We start from the raw sequence: 14,087 nt of genomic DNA on the forward strand, positions 1-14,087 counted from the left end.
GTGGGCAGCCCGTCTCACCGCATCCTGTTGGGCACAGGGAGCCTCTGATTTGCTTCGTTCACTCAAACTTCCGCAGGGTCACTGGTGAAATCCTAAGGCTTGCCTTTCTCCTCTTCCTCCTTCTCCCACCCTGTGCTTCCATGGCCATTTGAATTTTCATCAGCCCCATGCTGATTTGGGGAGATACAAATGTTACCAGCAGAACGACACGAGCGCAGCTGTGGGGATCAGGTGTTGGTGAACAGGGAGATCTGACCATTTGGTGCCACTGGTGGGCGCTGTCCATACGAATGCCATGCTTCACGATCGAGGTGCTTTTCGACACAGATTTTAAATTTCATATTTAAAAACAGAAATATGTTTAAAATCTAAAAATATTACAGAGGCAATATGTTCCTTTTAGGGAAAAAAATTACACCCACAATCCTATCACTTACCAATATTCTGCTATGTATCATTCCATGTATTATCGCCACACACCCCGCCCCCCCCATATCCCTCCTTCCTCACTTTGTTCCGGTTCTATCTGAATTCTACTCATTTCTTCCGGAAACCAGAAAACTGAGAAAAGGGGAGGGGAGGGGAAATTAGACGATCACAGAAAGCAAATAATGCGGCTCCGTTTCCTCCCCGGTGCTAGCTGTAGTTATCGGGAAGGGAGACGCCTTGCATTCTTTGATTTGTTCAGCCCTGTCACATTAACAGCACCTTGCCCCCCAGAGCCCCTCTTCCTCCTTCTTTGACTTCTTCATCATCAATCCCATCTGCAGACTCAAAATACCCTCCCCCTCTGGCTTAACACCCTTCTTGATTTTCAGTGGCAGCACAAGAAAAAGTATCTATTATTGTCTGGACTGAGACCGTTCTCTTAGATCCTGGCCGACAGCTTCTGCAGCCTTTGGCGGGGGTGGGGGGCTGCTCATATTTTTCTTGCTTATTAATAAAGGCTCTTACATAGCAGAGGCATTAACCCTTGGTCTGCCATAAAAGCTTTTCACCCATTCCCTCAACAGACACTGAGCCAGGTGCTGTTCGATTCTGGGGATTCAGTGATTTCCAAAGGAGAGATGGGGGTTTCTGCTTTCACGGAGGGAAGCGAAACGTGAAAGCAAGTCACTAGGTCTAGATTTTGGTAAGTGATGGAGGCTGCTGCCGCATGAGTAGGGCTGTAGGGCAAGGCTGCTCTGGGTAGGTGACATCTGATCTGGAAACTGACGACGACCAGGAGCCAGAAATGTGCAAACTGGGGCAAATCTTTATGGGCAGAAGGAATAATGAGCACGAATACTCCACCGTGTGGGGAGGCTTGCTGCTGCTGAAGATCTAAATGAAACCTGTTGAGGTTGTAGCAGAGAGAAGAAGAGGCACAGGGAGGTAGCGAGGCCAAGGCAAATTTTGTTCTTATTTTAGACGTGACTGGAAGCCACTGAAGGAGTTTATGGGCATAACATGCTCTCGTTTGTGTTATTAAAGGGTCCTTCCGGCTGCTCCCCGACAAACGGTCTGTGAGGCAAGCGTAGCAGGCAGGGCAGGAAGACCAGGGAAGCTTCTGTAGCGGTCCACATAAGACGTGAGCACGCCTTGGACATGAATGCCAGCAGCTGGGTGGCAAGGAGTGGGCGAGCTCTGCGTATGCTGTGCGGGAAGAGCCCGCGGGACGCACTGCTGAGCCGGATGAGATATTTGCCTTTGAACGTCATTTACAGCTTGTTCGTTTGGGAGGGGGTGTCTTCCTAAATACCCGTTTTTGAAAAATGCATTTATTTACAGCAAATATTACTATTTGAGAGAAGGAGAGCGTGAGCGGGGAAGGGGTAGAGAGAGAAGGGGACAGAGGATCTGAAGCGGACTCTGTGCCGACAGCAGAGGGCCCGTTGCGGGGCTCGAACTCACGAACCATGAGATCGTGACCTGAGCTGCAGTTGGATGCTTAACCGACTGAGCCACCCAGGCGCCCCCCGGTAGAACGATATTTTGACTTGAGCAACGTAGTTCGTGTTTAGGCACAAGCCTGGGTTTTAGAAAGTTTTGCCATCTGATTACTGGGAACTGATGGGTAGCTTGTTCAGTTCTGAGGAGACGTCTGTTTAGTTACTGGCAAAGTAGCTCAGGCTTCACAAACACAGGACAGATGCAATCAATTTTCTTTCTTTTTTTTTCAGTTTTTAATCAAAATCTTTTTAAAAATGTTTATTTATTTTTGAGAGAGAGAGCGCGTGCAAGTGGGAGAGGGTCAGAGAGAGAGGGAGACACAGAATTTGAAGCAGGCTCCAGGCTCTGAGCTGTCGGCACAGGGCCCGACGCGGGGCTCGAACTCATGAGCTGTGAGATCGTGACCTGAGCCGAAGTTGGACACTTAACAGACTGAGCCACTCAGGTGCCCTATTCATTTTTTTTTTTTTAACGTTTTATTTATTTTTGAGACAGACAGAGACAGAGCATGAACGGGGGAGGGGCAGAGAGAGAGGGAGACACAGAATCGGAAGCAGGCTCCAGGCTCTGAGCCATCAGCCCAGAGCCCGACGCGGGGCTCGAACTCACGGACCGCGAGATTGTGACCTGGCTGAAGTCGGATGCTTAACCGACTGCGCCACCCAGGTGCCCCTATTCATTTTTAATTTTAATTCCAGCATAGTTAGCATACAGTGTTATTTTAGTTCCAGGTGTACAATATAGTGATTCAACACGTCTATTCATTACTCAGTGCTCGTCGAGATAAGTGTGCTCCTTAATCCCCATTGCCTATTTCCCCAATCTTCCAAACCCCCTCCCCTCTGGGAACCATCCGTTTTGTTCTCTGTAGTTAAGAGTCTGTTTCTTGGTTTGCCACTCTCTCTCTCTCCTCTTTTTTTTCCTTTGCTCTTTTGGTAACCAGCTTTCTTTCAGCATGGAGGGCTGGCCCATGGGAAGAAGGCTGGTTTATTCTTTGGTCACCTTCGTTCTTCACATGATATAATGTTTAGGTGGGGATTCTTTTCCTCACTCTACACCTTTGTGGAGGGATTTTTTTTTTTTTTTTAACTTGGAGGATAGCTTTGGTCTTGTCTCCCCCTAACAAACCTGCATGGCCCATGCATGGAAAGGGAAACTGATGACAGCTTGGGCAGTGTGCCCAGGAACAAGAGGAGGGAGAAGAAGCCCAAAGGTGTGGGCAGAGCCTCTGCGTAGACAGGATTAAGCCGCGTGAGGATTTTCAATATGGCGGAGGGAGAATAGCAGAGTGAAGGGAGCACATGAAGTTTTAGAAACTGAGACCCTTGTTTGAATCCTGGCTCCGCCATGCAATAGCTATGGGGCCTGGGCAAGTAATTTACCCTCTTACAGTAGGTTAATTCATCTGTAAAATGGGGGTATAATAGCTACTTCACTAAGATGTTGTCAGCTATTAAATAAGTAACCAGGTAGGAAAAGTCCCAAGTTGTGGTGCTGGTCCCAAATATGGGAACTTTAACTGATGGTTTCGGCCTCTGCCATCTAGATTCTCAATCCCTTTTCAGATCTGTCTTCTCCTCCAAGCAGTACTTCCAGGACAGAGATTGTTTTTTTGTTTTGTGTCACCAGTGTGTAGATCAGGGGAAGACACTTACTAGACGCTCAGGACAGGCTTGTGGAACACTGGAGGGCACGGATGAATGCCCCATGGTTGGGATCCAGCGGGATCTCGGTCCAATGAGCCACATCTCTGCTCTCCTGCTCCCTCCTACTCATTGTGTCTTTTGCCTTCTGGTACTTTCCAAAGACTCTCCCCTCCGCTGTCTACTTCTGGTCCCTCACTCATGTTTCGGGGGAAATGCATTTTTCAAGAATGTACTTCAGACCTGAGCTCCTCTGAGACCCCATTTTGACTCTCTAGCAAGTTGTTCAGATTTGCAAACGTGTAACTGCAAAGATGTTAGGTTCAACCCTTAAACTGACTGCCTTTGGCTTAAGATTCCGGAGATTTCACCTGGGTCTCGGAGGCTGAGGTCCTGTCATTGTCATGGCAACGGAGCAGTGGCAGGCCTCCGGCTCCAGGGTTCCCTCTCCTGACTCCTCCCACTGCCCTCACACCCTTCACCAGGTAAATTTGGATCTAGTCTTTGACAGCCTCAGAAACTCTAGGGGTAGTGACACTCTCTGAAGTGGACTTCAGGATAATTAGCCAGAAAGCAAAGGTTATACTGCTCTGAATAGAACGGGTACAAAATAGGCTCATGTAAGAATCCACAGTAGCGTCTTAGTTTCCCAAGACACGTCTAGCAAAGAGACGGGGACGTTGGTAGCTTTTGCTTTCAAGATAAAGTCACCGGTGCCCACCTACCCAAAGCTGCGGTCTTGGCTGTCCGATTTCCTGAACAAATCTGCGTCTGGCCGGAGATTCACTTGCAGACCCAGAGCCACCTGGGCCTGAATAGGGGTCAGCGCGGAGAGCTGGAAAAGAGAAACGGATTTGAGACATAATTTTATGAGGCAGAGTGAGTGGACCCTGTTAACAGATCGGAAGTAGGGGATAGGGAAGAGAGTGACCCCCAGGCTTCTCATCAGGGGAATGAGCAGTGGCCTCCATTAAGATCCCACTTAGTTGGGGGAACTTCCCCAAGTTCCCACAAGAGGAGGAGCAGGTGGGCGGGGGATGGGAGAGGGTTTCCACTTCCCACAGTCTGAGGTCCCAGCGCAAAGCCTGGGCACAAATCAGCTTGTTTCAATTCTGCTTTTTTCTTGAACAGAAGACAGGCACATCCCTCCCCCTCCCATCCTGGGTGATCAGAGGTATTAAATTGAAAGGAGAAGGGAAAGGATTTTACTCCTAAGAGTCTCATAATTTTGAAACCTCTCTCATCTAGATTTCCATAACCTACCTATCAGAATCTATCACTGCATTAGATTCATATCTATCTACTAGCTGTCCTGCTGAGAGTGGCTGGAAAGAATCATTAAATATCCTGCCAAAGGGAAATCCACAGCAAATCGACACGTGTAGTTTTTAACTGTCTACCCCTCTTAGGGCTCCTGTCAAAACCCCTGGTTGTTTTCTCCTGATGTGGCATTTACATGTTGTTGGGACCCTGCACACAGCAGTCACTAAAGCCTGTCACTACCCTTTAATTTCTGTTCCTCAGGAGGAGGATTGTCTAGCTCTTTGAGTGTCCCTGGGGTTTCCTGGGGTGAATTTCTTTCTTTCTTTCTTTCTTTCTTTCTTTCTTTCTTTCTTTCTTTCTTTCTTTCTTTCTTCCTTCCTTCCTTCCTTCCTTCCTTCCTTCCTTCCTTCCTTCCTCCTTTCCTTTCCTTTCCTTTCCTTTCCTTTCCTTTCCTTTCCTTTCCTCTTTCTCTCTCTCTTAATGTTTATTTTTGAGAGAAAGAGAGAGAGAGCGCATGAGCAGGGGAGGAGCAGAGAGAGAGGGAGACACAGAATCCAAAGCAGGCTCCAGGCTCTGAGCTGTCAGCACAGAGCCTGACAAGGGGCTCGATCTCACAGACCATGAGACCATGACCTGAGCCAAAGCCGGACACTTAACTGAGCCACCCAGGCGCCCCGTGGGGTGAATTTCTTTTATTACCCTGCCACCCACTTTTTAAGTCTGCCTATCTCTCAAAACTCAGTCAAAATGACTTCACCTGGTTTTGGGTGATGCATTCAGAAATTAGAAAAAAAAAAAAAAGGGCAGCAACTTTGGTTTTGAAAATACTGTGGAGTATTTTTCAAAGCCTTCCCACATGGATGATCTCAGTCTCGCCCAGTAAAAATTCAGTGAGGTATAGGAACAGAGGGGACCATCTCCCTGATACGGAGGCGGGGCTTAGGCCAGCGGCACTCGCCTAAGGTCGCCAGGTGAACCGGCGTGAACAGGAACACATCACGCACGCTCACTGATATGGTCTCACTGTGGGTGGTTATGGGAGTCACCACAGACAACTTCACTTTATAGATGAGGAAACAAGCCCTATAGGTGAATGATTGCCAGAGACCAGGTACCTGTAAAGCTATTGTGATGCCAACTGGTAAATTGCATTTCAATTCCGCGCTAACCACCCTGTGTTGGTGCTGACCCCACAAGTGGCAGGCATGGTCCCCGACAGGTTGCCCCCACTTAGATATCGGCTGCACATGAGGGCGCCAGGCCACCCACAATTCTGACCACCTAGCTGCAAATCGGGGGGATTCCTCTTACCTCCCTCAGGTTTGGTAATTTGTTAGACAACCCTAAAAACTCAGGAAAATTCTATACTTTCCATTATAGTTTTATGCTAAAGGATATGAATCAGGACCAACCAAACGAAGAGACACATCAGGTGAGGTTTGGGAGGGTCCTGAACGCAGGGCTTCTGTGTCCTCTCCTCATGGAATCAGAGTACATTACCCTTGGGGGTACAGCCCGGGGGTCGAGCATTTTTCTGCAGAGTCCATTACCCTCCAGACACATCAATGTGTTCACCAACCAGGAAGTTCACGGAGCTTGTGTCTAGAGCTTTGCCTGGGGTCTCATCATACAGGCATGATTGGTAACTCACTCTCCAGCCCCCCACTCCCCCCCAGGCTCAAAGTCTCATCCCTCTAGTCACATGGTCAGTCTTTCTGGTGACCAGCCTCCATCCCGAACCCTCGCCTTACCATAAACTCAAGTGTGATCGAAGGGGTTCATGGAGGAGACTCTCTCCAAGGGTTTTAGTAGCTTGGTCCCAGGAACCAGGGACAAAGACCAGACAAAATATTTATTATATGACAGCAGCAGAGCCGGCCTTGACCCCACATATTTAGTATCTAGGTCCAAGGCTTTTGTCTGTGGCCCCACACAGCACCTGGCTCCCACCTGGCTTTCTGGCTGTGCATTGAGGAGAGAGGGAGAAATCGTGTCGTAGTCTGACCTCCTGAAGACCCGGAGAGAGGCCTCAGAGATTTCAAAAACCACACCCTGCCCTTCCAGTGTGCCCCCCCCGAACCGGCACCAAACCCACAGTCCAATTGCCACATTTCTCAGGGGACAGAGCTGAAGCAGGAAAGGTGCTGGCAGTCCCGGGGACCCTCCCCTGCTTCCTCAGAGAGGCCGTCTTCAGGAAGGCGGAGGGATTTTGAAAGCCAGCCACGTAGGAGGCGAAGGAGGCGACAGTACAGCCCATGATGCGGAGGTCTGCATTGATCCTTAATCCGCGTTTTAAACAAAAACCCTTCATCCCACATAGCTATCTGCCCTGGGTAGCTGTGTCTCAAAACGTGTGAGTCAGAATGGAACAGTCGATGAGGAATGATTTCCAAGGACTGAAATCCTGGGCATGCAGACTGAAAAAGGACAGCACATCCACTTTAATTATCAACGGAAAGCCCCACCATTCAGGCAACGGGGGGAGGGAAGAAATTTGTGCTTACTACATACCTACTAGGCGCGATGCATTGTTCTAGGCATTTTCAGATGCCACACGGTTTAACCCCCACCAGTCTATGATGCACACTGTACCACCCAGATCTAATAAAGACACAGGCTCTGAGAACTTGCTGGAAGATGTGCAGGTCGGAAGAGGCAGAGCTATGACCTGAACCCAAGTGCAAATCCAACACCCATTCTTTCGCCCATGTCAGGCCGCCTCCAGGAGCTGCTGATAGCCTGGAAGACGTTGCTGCCATTTTTGTTTGCTTGGCTCTTTATTAAGTATTATTTTTGTACAATTAAGCAATTAAACTGTGATCCTCAGAAATCCTGTAATTTTGAAAGCCCCGGGGCAGGAGAACGGTGCTAATCAAAGAAAACCTTATTTACATTAATCCTGCTGGGAGATCGCTCAGGTCACCTCTCTGAAAGCCCTCATGACCTTGCTTAGTGTAGTCTGAACATTAGGCTGGATTCAGTTCTTAAAACCACTGCTAATTCAGGCCTCTGCTGCAGAACAAACGCCCTCTTAATGATAAAAGTCACAATCGCATAAAAGGCTCGCTGTGGGATTATAAGAGCAGCCCGATTTCCAGCTCGTTTTTATTTTACCTGCTAATCACTGGCCTCTGTTAAATGCGGCGGCCTCTCGGGAAAGCTGAGCGGAAAAGCCGAGCCCATATTAGCTCAGCACTAGTGCCACCTGGTGGTCGGCCCTGGTGTGGCGGGTCCTCCCAGCATTTCTGGTTACAGGGTGGGGTTTTGGTCTCTGCCTTCTCCAGGTCCGCAGACGCAGGGTTTTGACAACAGCACACAAGATATTTGTGCGTGGGCGTCCTGGGTGGCTCAGTCGGTTGAGCATCCGACTTTGGCTCATGTCATGATCTCACGGTTCATGAGTCTGAGCCGCACATCGGGCTCTGTGACAGCACAGAGCCCGCGTAGGATCTTCGGCCTTCTTCTCTCTCTGCCCCTCCCCCGTTCATTCACTCTCTCTCAAAAATAGGTGAACATTTTAAAAATAAGTGAATTAACTTAAAAAATAAAATAGAGTAGGTATCATTTCCTCGTCAAAAAAACCAGGTGTGTGATGGGGCACTTGGGTGGCTCAGTCAGATGGGCGTCCAATTTTGGCTCAGGCCATGATCTCATGGTTTGTGGGTTCGAGCCCCGCGTTGGGCTCTCTGCTGACAGCTGGGAGCCCGGATCCTGCTTCGGATTCTGTGCCTCCTTCTCTCTCTCTCGCTCTCTCTCTCTCTCTCTCTCTCGCTGCCCTTCTCCTGCTGGTACCGTGTCTCCCTCTCTCAAACATAAACATCAAAAAAATTAAAAAAAAAAAGAAAACTCAGTTAAAAAAATAATGTGTGTGGGAGTTGATGAAGAAGACAACCAGCTACTTCACGTAATTGCAAAATGCTAACTCACTGCGATGACTGATTCTGGACTCAGGCAACTTTGTTCATTTTGACCTCATGCAGGTACAGCACAAGCATGCCTTGGCTCCTGTTTCTATCAGATCCCTGGTCCCACTGACACCTGCTTGTAAGCCCCCATGACGTGCAGATGGCGGGCGCTACCTTCCTCCATATCCGTGTCCACAGTCTACACCACAGCCCCGGGGCGGGGGGGGGGGGGGAGAAAAGAGAGTTTTATACATCCTGGATCATTCACTCAACTGATGTCATTTCCTTCTCAAAGTGTTTGTCAGCTGGGGAAAGATAATCGGAGGCATTTCCTCAGCATTATTACTGAATAACATTTAGGGGCATCGACTGGGTGTCATGCCTTGAGTGGGTGTTGAGAATACAACATTTGTAAGTTGCACGCCCTAACTTTGACAAAGGCACGGGCTAGTCAGGGAGGCCACCTCGTGAAGGTATAATCACAGCAGGAAACAATAAACACTGGGGGAGGAGTGCGATGACAGAGGTAGGCTGGGGCCAGTTCAGGATTGGGAGTCAGATTTACCTGCGTTTGAATCCTGGATCTGTCACCTAATTGTTATATACTTGGGCCTCTCTGAATGCTAGTTTCTTCATCTGGGAAATAGGCGGAATTATGTCTGCTTTGCTGGATGACAGTAGGAAATAACATTAATTGTGGAAATAAATGAAGATGACCCAAATAACACACAGAACTTGCCATAGCAAGGAAGCAGCCACCATCACTGAGCTCGCAGAGACTCAGAAGCAGGCGGGGGGGGGGGGGGGAGGCAGAGGAAAGGGGAAGGTTTCGGGTGTGCCCCGGTTGGAGGCTATTGCCATGGAGAAGCTGGAGGCTGGCTAACTAGAAGCCAGCTGGCCATCTTCTGTGATTGGTTTGGGAGACATAGTTGGCTTTCCGTGGTTGGTCCCGAGTTGGAAGCAAGAGCAAAAATTAGGGAAGCTGGTGGTCGGTGACTGAGTCCTGTAGGTCAGAGTTCTTTTTTTGGGGGGGGGGGGGAGAGTAATATAATTTATTGTCAAGTTAGCTCACATACAGTGTATACGGTGTGCTCTTGGCTTTGGGAGTAGATCCCCGTGATTCATCGCTTACATACAACACCCAGTGCTCATCCCAACAAGTACCCTCCTCAATGCCCATCACCCATTTTCCCCTCCCCCATCCTCCCCATCAACCCTTAGTTTGTTCTCTGTATTTAAGAGTCTCTCGCGGTTTGACTCCCTCTCTGTTCGTAACTATTTTTTTCCCTTTTCCTTCCCCCATGGTCTTCTGTTAAGTTTCTCAAATTTCACATATGAGCGAAAACATATGATATCTGTCTTTTTCTGAGTTATTTCACTTAGCACAATACCCTCCCATTCCATCCACATTGTAGCAAATGGCAAGATTTCATTCTTTTTCATTGCCAAGTAGTATTCCACCACCCGCCCCCCACCTCCCCCCCCATACACACGCCCCACCTCTTCTTTACCCATTCATCAGTTGATGGACATTTGGGCTCTTTCCATAATTTGGCTATTGTTGAAAGTGCTGCTATAAACATTGGGGGTACATGTGCCCCTACGAATCAGCACTCCTGTATCCTTTGGTTAAATTCCTAGTAGTGCTATTGCTGGGTCATAGGCTAGTTCTGTTTTTAATTTTTTGAGGACCCTCTGCACTGTTTTCCAGAATGGCTGCACCAGTTTGCACTCTGTGGGCCAGAGTTCTGTTGTCACACATGGTCTAGCCGTTGTCCTTCTGTATGTCCAGTCTGTCATAATACATTCAAATCTGACACATGGTGTGTGCCATACCCAGATATTAGTAAATGGGAATCATTATTATGACAATGACCATGATCAGAGGTGACTTTGAAATTGCAATTGAGCTGGACATTAGTGATAGCTTCCCAACAGCCATTCTCCCTGGACTGGTCAGGGAAAGAGAAACCAGACCAGTTATTTTAGCAGAGATAATTTAATACCAGAAATTGGTTGCAGGGATTGGGAGACTGAAAAAGCCAAAGGGGAGGACAAGGGGGGAAACACAGAGCTGCTGCAGGAACAAAGAAAAGAGACTGAGGCCTATTGAGACTCAGAAGCAAGGGGCTGCACACGGTGGGCCCCAGAACTCCCCGGAGGGCTGTGCTCCCCAGCGGGTGCTGGTAACCCAGGAGCTCAGAGGAGGGGCTGAAGGAACGAGACTCCGACTCCCAGCCACGGACAGACTGGTGCAGACACACCACAAGGCTGGTTCGGGGAGAATGAAAGATTCTGGAAACTGGAACCAGCTGTTCCTGAAGCCAACACTGCTGTGGGTAAAGAAGCATCGTCCCGGTGATGTTAGTGGGACCAGCAGGCAAACAAGCATGGGAGCTGCCTCCTCCCTCCTCTTGCCTTCCAGTCTCCCTCTGAAGATGCTGTCAGCCAGAATAAACAGGGACCCTCTGGCAAAGGAGAAGTGAGGCCAAAGTGCCCCAGTCCCAGCATCACGCAGAAGAGTGTGGAGTGTGGGCTGGGAACTGAACCACAGCCGTGAACCAGCAGACCCCCTTCTTTGTGATTCACAGAACCGGAATTTTGTTCAGGTGGAAGGCAGCTAAATGTTCTGGGGAAACAGGCACCACATGTATGCTTTTCTCCGGGTCTGCAACCCTTTGTTTTCAAAACGAACAGGCAGTCCATTGAAAGCGGATAATCAGTTAATAACTCCCAGTTGTTTTTTTTTTAATTTTTTTTCAATGTTTATTTATTTTTGGGACAGAGAGAGACAGAGCATGAACGGGGGAGGGGCAGAGAGAGAGGGAGACACAGAATCGGAAACAGGCTCCAGGCTCCGAGCCATCAGCCCAGAGCCTGACGCGGGGCTCGAACTCATGGACCGCGAGATCGTGACCTGGCTGAAGTCGGACGCTCAACCGACTGCGCCACCCAGGCGCCCCAATAACTCCCAGTTTTGACCACTTCCTGCCCACCCACCGATTCCTCCCTTTTCCCCGGAGTCTGGAGACATGCGGGTCTGGAGGAGCGGAGGAAACCCCCAAGCCTCTCCTTTCACGGTGATGGGGCAGACGCTGCTTCCTCTTTTCTTTTTTTCTATCCAGAACCAAAAGGCTCCCAGAGAAGTTTCCAGTCTTTACCCTAATGGGGCCAGGGGAGAGGGAGATACAGGGGTCAGGGTCCACTTCTGTTCCAACCTATATCTTCCCATCCTCCAGAGCTGGGCTCTTCGTGAGATGGTTGGGCTGGAGATCTGGTCCATCCCATTTGTTAGAGGAGACAGAACTCTAGCTATACTCTGTCCAGAAGCAACCGCCTGTACGAGAGCTGATGCCAGGCATGGGGAAAGCCAAAGTGAATCAAACACGGTCCTTTTCCCTGGAGGAGTCGCTATCTAGTGGAGAGAGATTCCGACCAATCAGTAGAACACGATGCGTGTATACACATAAGTGGATGGCGTCACGCAGTCACTAATGCCTAATTCTGTCCGCGAAGGTCTTAGGAGACTTTGCAGAGGAGGTGGCGTCTGGCTGGAGCCATGAGAGAGAAGTACACCAGGAAGGTGGAGGACTGAGAAGCCGCTCCAGACAGAGGCCAGCGCCTGTGGATGGCCTGGAGGTTCCCAAGAGAACCTCCGTCCAGGGACCTGTAAGCAGGTGCGTAGGGCTGGGCAGAGGGCCGGAGACAGGGTGAGAGCAGGATGGAGCTCCGGGAGGATGAAAGTGCAGGGCTAGAGACGGAGCAGCTCCTACTCGGCACGAGATGACACCCTAGGAGACAGTGGGAAGCTGGGGCAGGGACGGGGCCCAGGCTGCGGTCAGAGAGCTCCCTCTAGCTCCGTGCTAGATGGGGAAAGGGAGCTGGCACGATTCCAAGCGGAAAACCTGCCGAGTGCCCGTGCCATCGCACTCATGGTGGCTTTAAAGATGCCTCAGACACTCTCCCAGGTTCCCCCAGCCCTAGAGTGATTCAGAGCGGCGGACACAGACGTCGGTGGGGGAACGGTCTCCAAGCTTCTGCGTGTCGCGCCTGTCCAGTTACGCAACTGGTAGAGCCGGGAAGACCCCGTCCCAAGGACTGATGAGGCATACGGGGAGCAAACGGAGAAAGCGGAAGGAAGCGAGGCTGGGGGTGGGGTGGGGGGGTCCACTGTGGAGGGGACCAGACACCGCAGGTTGGGCCAACCTTTGGGCCAACCATTCCTGAGGGGCCAACTTCGAGGCAGGGACCTGCCTCAGGTCGGTTCACGGGCAGCTGCGCGTGGGGAGGGTTAGGGGAAGAAGGGAGTCGGGTTAGAAAACGTGTGGACAGGCAAGTGAGGACAAGGATCAGAAATCAGCCTGATGGCTTTGGGGGTGGAGAGGACGGGTCAACACCGGCAGGGAGACCACTTAACCTGCGGAAACAGGAGGGAAGAGGGGGGAGGGTGAGGACCAAAATGTTCCCAATTTTTTTTTTTCGGTTAATGCAAAGAGGTGGGGTATAGAGATCGCAAATGCAGGAGAAGGAACAACTTTTAGCACCAGCTGTTGGTGTCTGCATAATGGATTACCTTTTTCAGTTCCTCCCCAGGTTGCTGGTGTCCTGGAACGGAGCCAAACTCAGCACTGCGACCTCAAGTGAGGATATTAAAGCGACAGGGAGGGGAACCGCAGAGAAATGAGGGGTAGCGGCACCAATGACCATTTGACCGTTCGTAATAGTGTTCGTTGCAACAATAATCATAATAGCCCTACATTTAGTCCGTACTCCTGTTTGCATGTGCTCCGTTAGGCTAACTCTAGTGAGGATACAGAGAAATTGGGCCACCGATGCACTCCTGGCAGTAATGTAACGAATAACACTTTGGAAAGCAAGCTGATCATATGCAGCAAATCCCAACGCTAGGAAACTATCCTAAGGAGATACAGGTTTTTAAAGCAAAAGCCGAGAGCCCAGAGCTCATCACAGCGTTGTCCATGAGAACCAAAAACAGTGAAAACGTAAAACCCCGACGGGGGGAAATGGTTTGGTAAATGATGGTATGATGATTCAATGAAATACTATGAGCCTATTAAAACGGAAATGACAATTACACCGACGGGGGAAACGTGGAAACATGTTTGATACGTTAAGTGGGAGGAAAGAGAGCAGAGTACAAACCACTTTGAACACTTGAATACGACTGTCAGTATGTGGCCTTAATCATGCATGATTAAGACTGGGAGGTGATCTGAAGAAATGTAAGTATTGTGGGGAAACAGCACAGGCTCGGGGGTCAGACTGCTGGGCTCAAATCTCATGATTTATTAGCCTGTGACCTTGGGTGAGATTTGCAACTTCT

At 49.7% G+C, this 14,087-nt stretch overlaps 1 long non-coding RNA gene across 1 annotated transcript in view; it reads right to left on the reverse strand.

Moving 5' to 3' along the window:
- Positions 1-8,294, reverse strand: part of LOC123380379 — a 46,618-nt gene extending 38,324 nt beyond the window's left edge. Inside the window, exons 1-2 of the long non-coding RNA XR_006586067.1 lie at positions 7,953-8,294; positions 4,301-4,410 (exon numbers count right to left, since the gene is read on the reverse strand). This is a non-coding gene — a long non-coding RNA (uncharacterized LOC123380379). The remainder of the gene's footprint in view (positions 1-4,300; positions 4,411-7,952) is intronic.
- Between the last annotated feature and the right edge of the window lie 5,793 nt (positions 8,295-14,087).

This window comes from Felis catus, chromosome D1 (genome assembly GCF_018350175.1).
Source record: "Felis catus isolate Fca126 chromosome D1, F.catus_Fca126_mat1.0, whole genome shotgun sequence".
Taxonomy (NCBI): Eukaryota; Metazoa; Chordata; class Mammalia; order Carnivora; family Felidae; genus Felis; species Felis catus.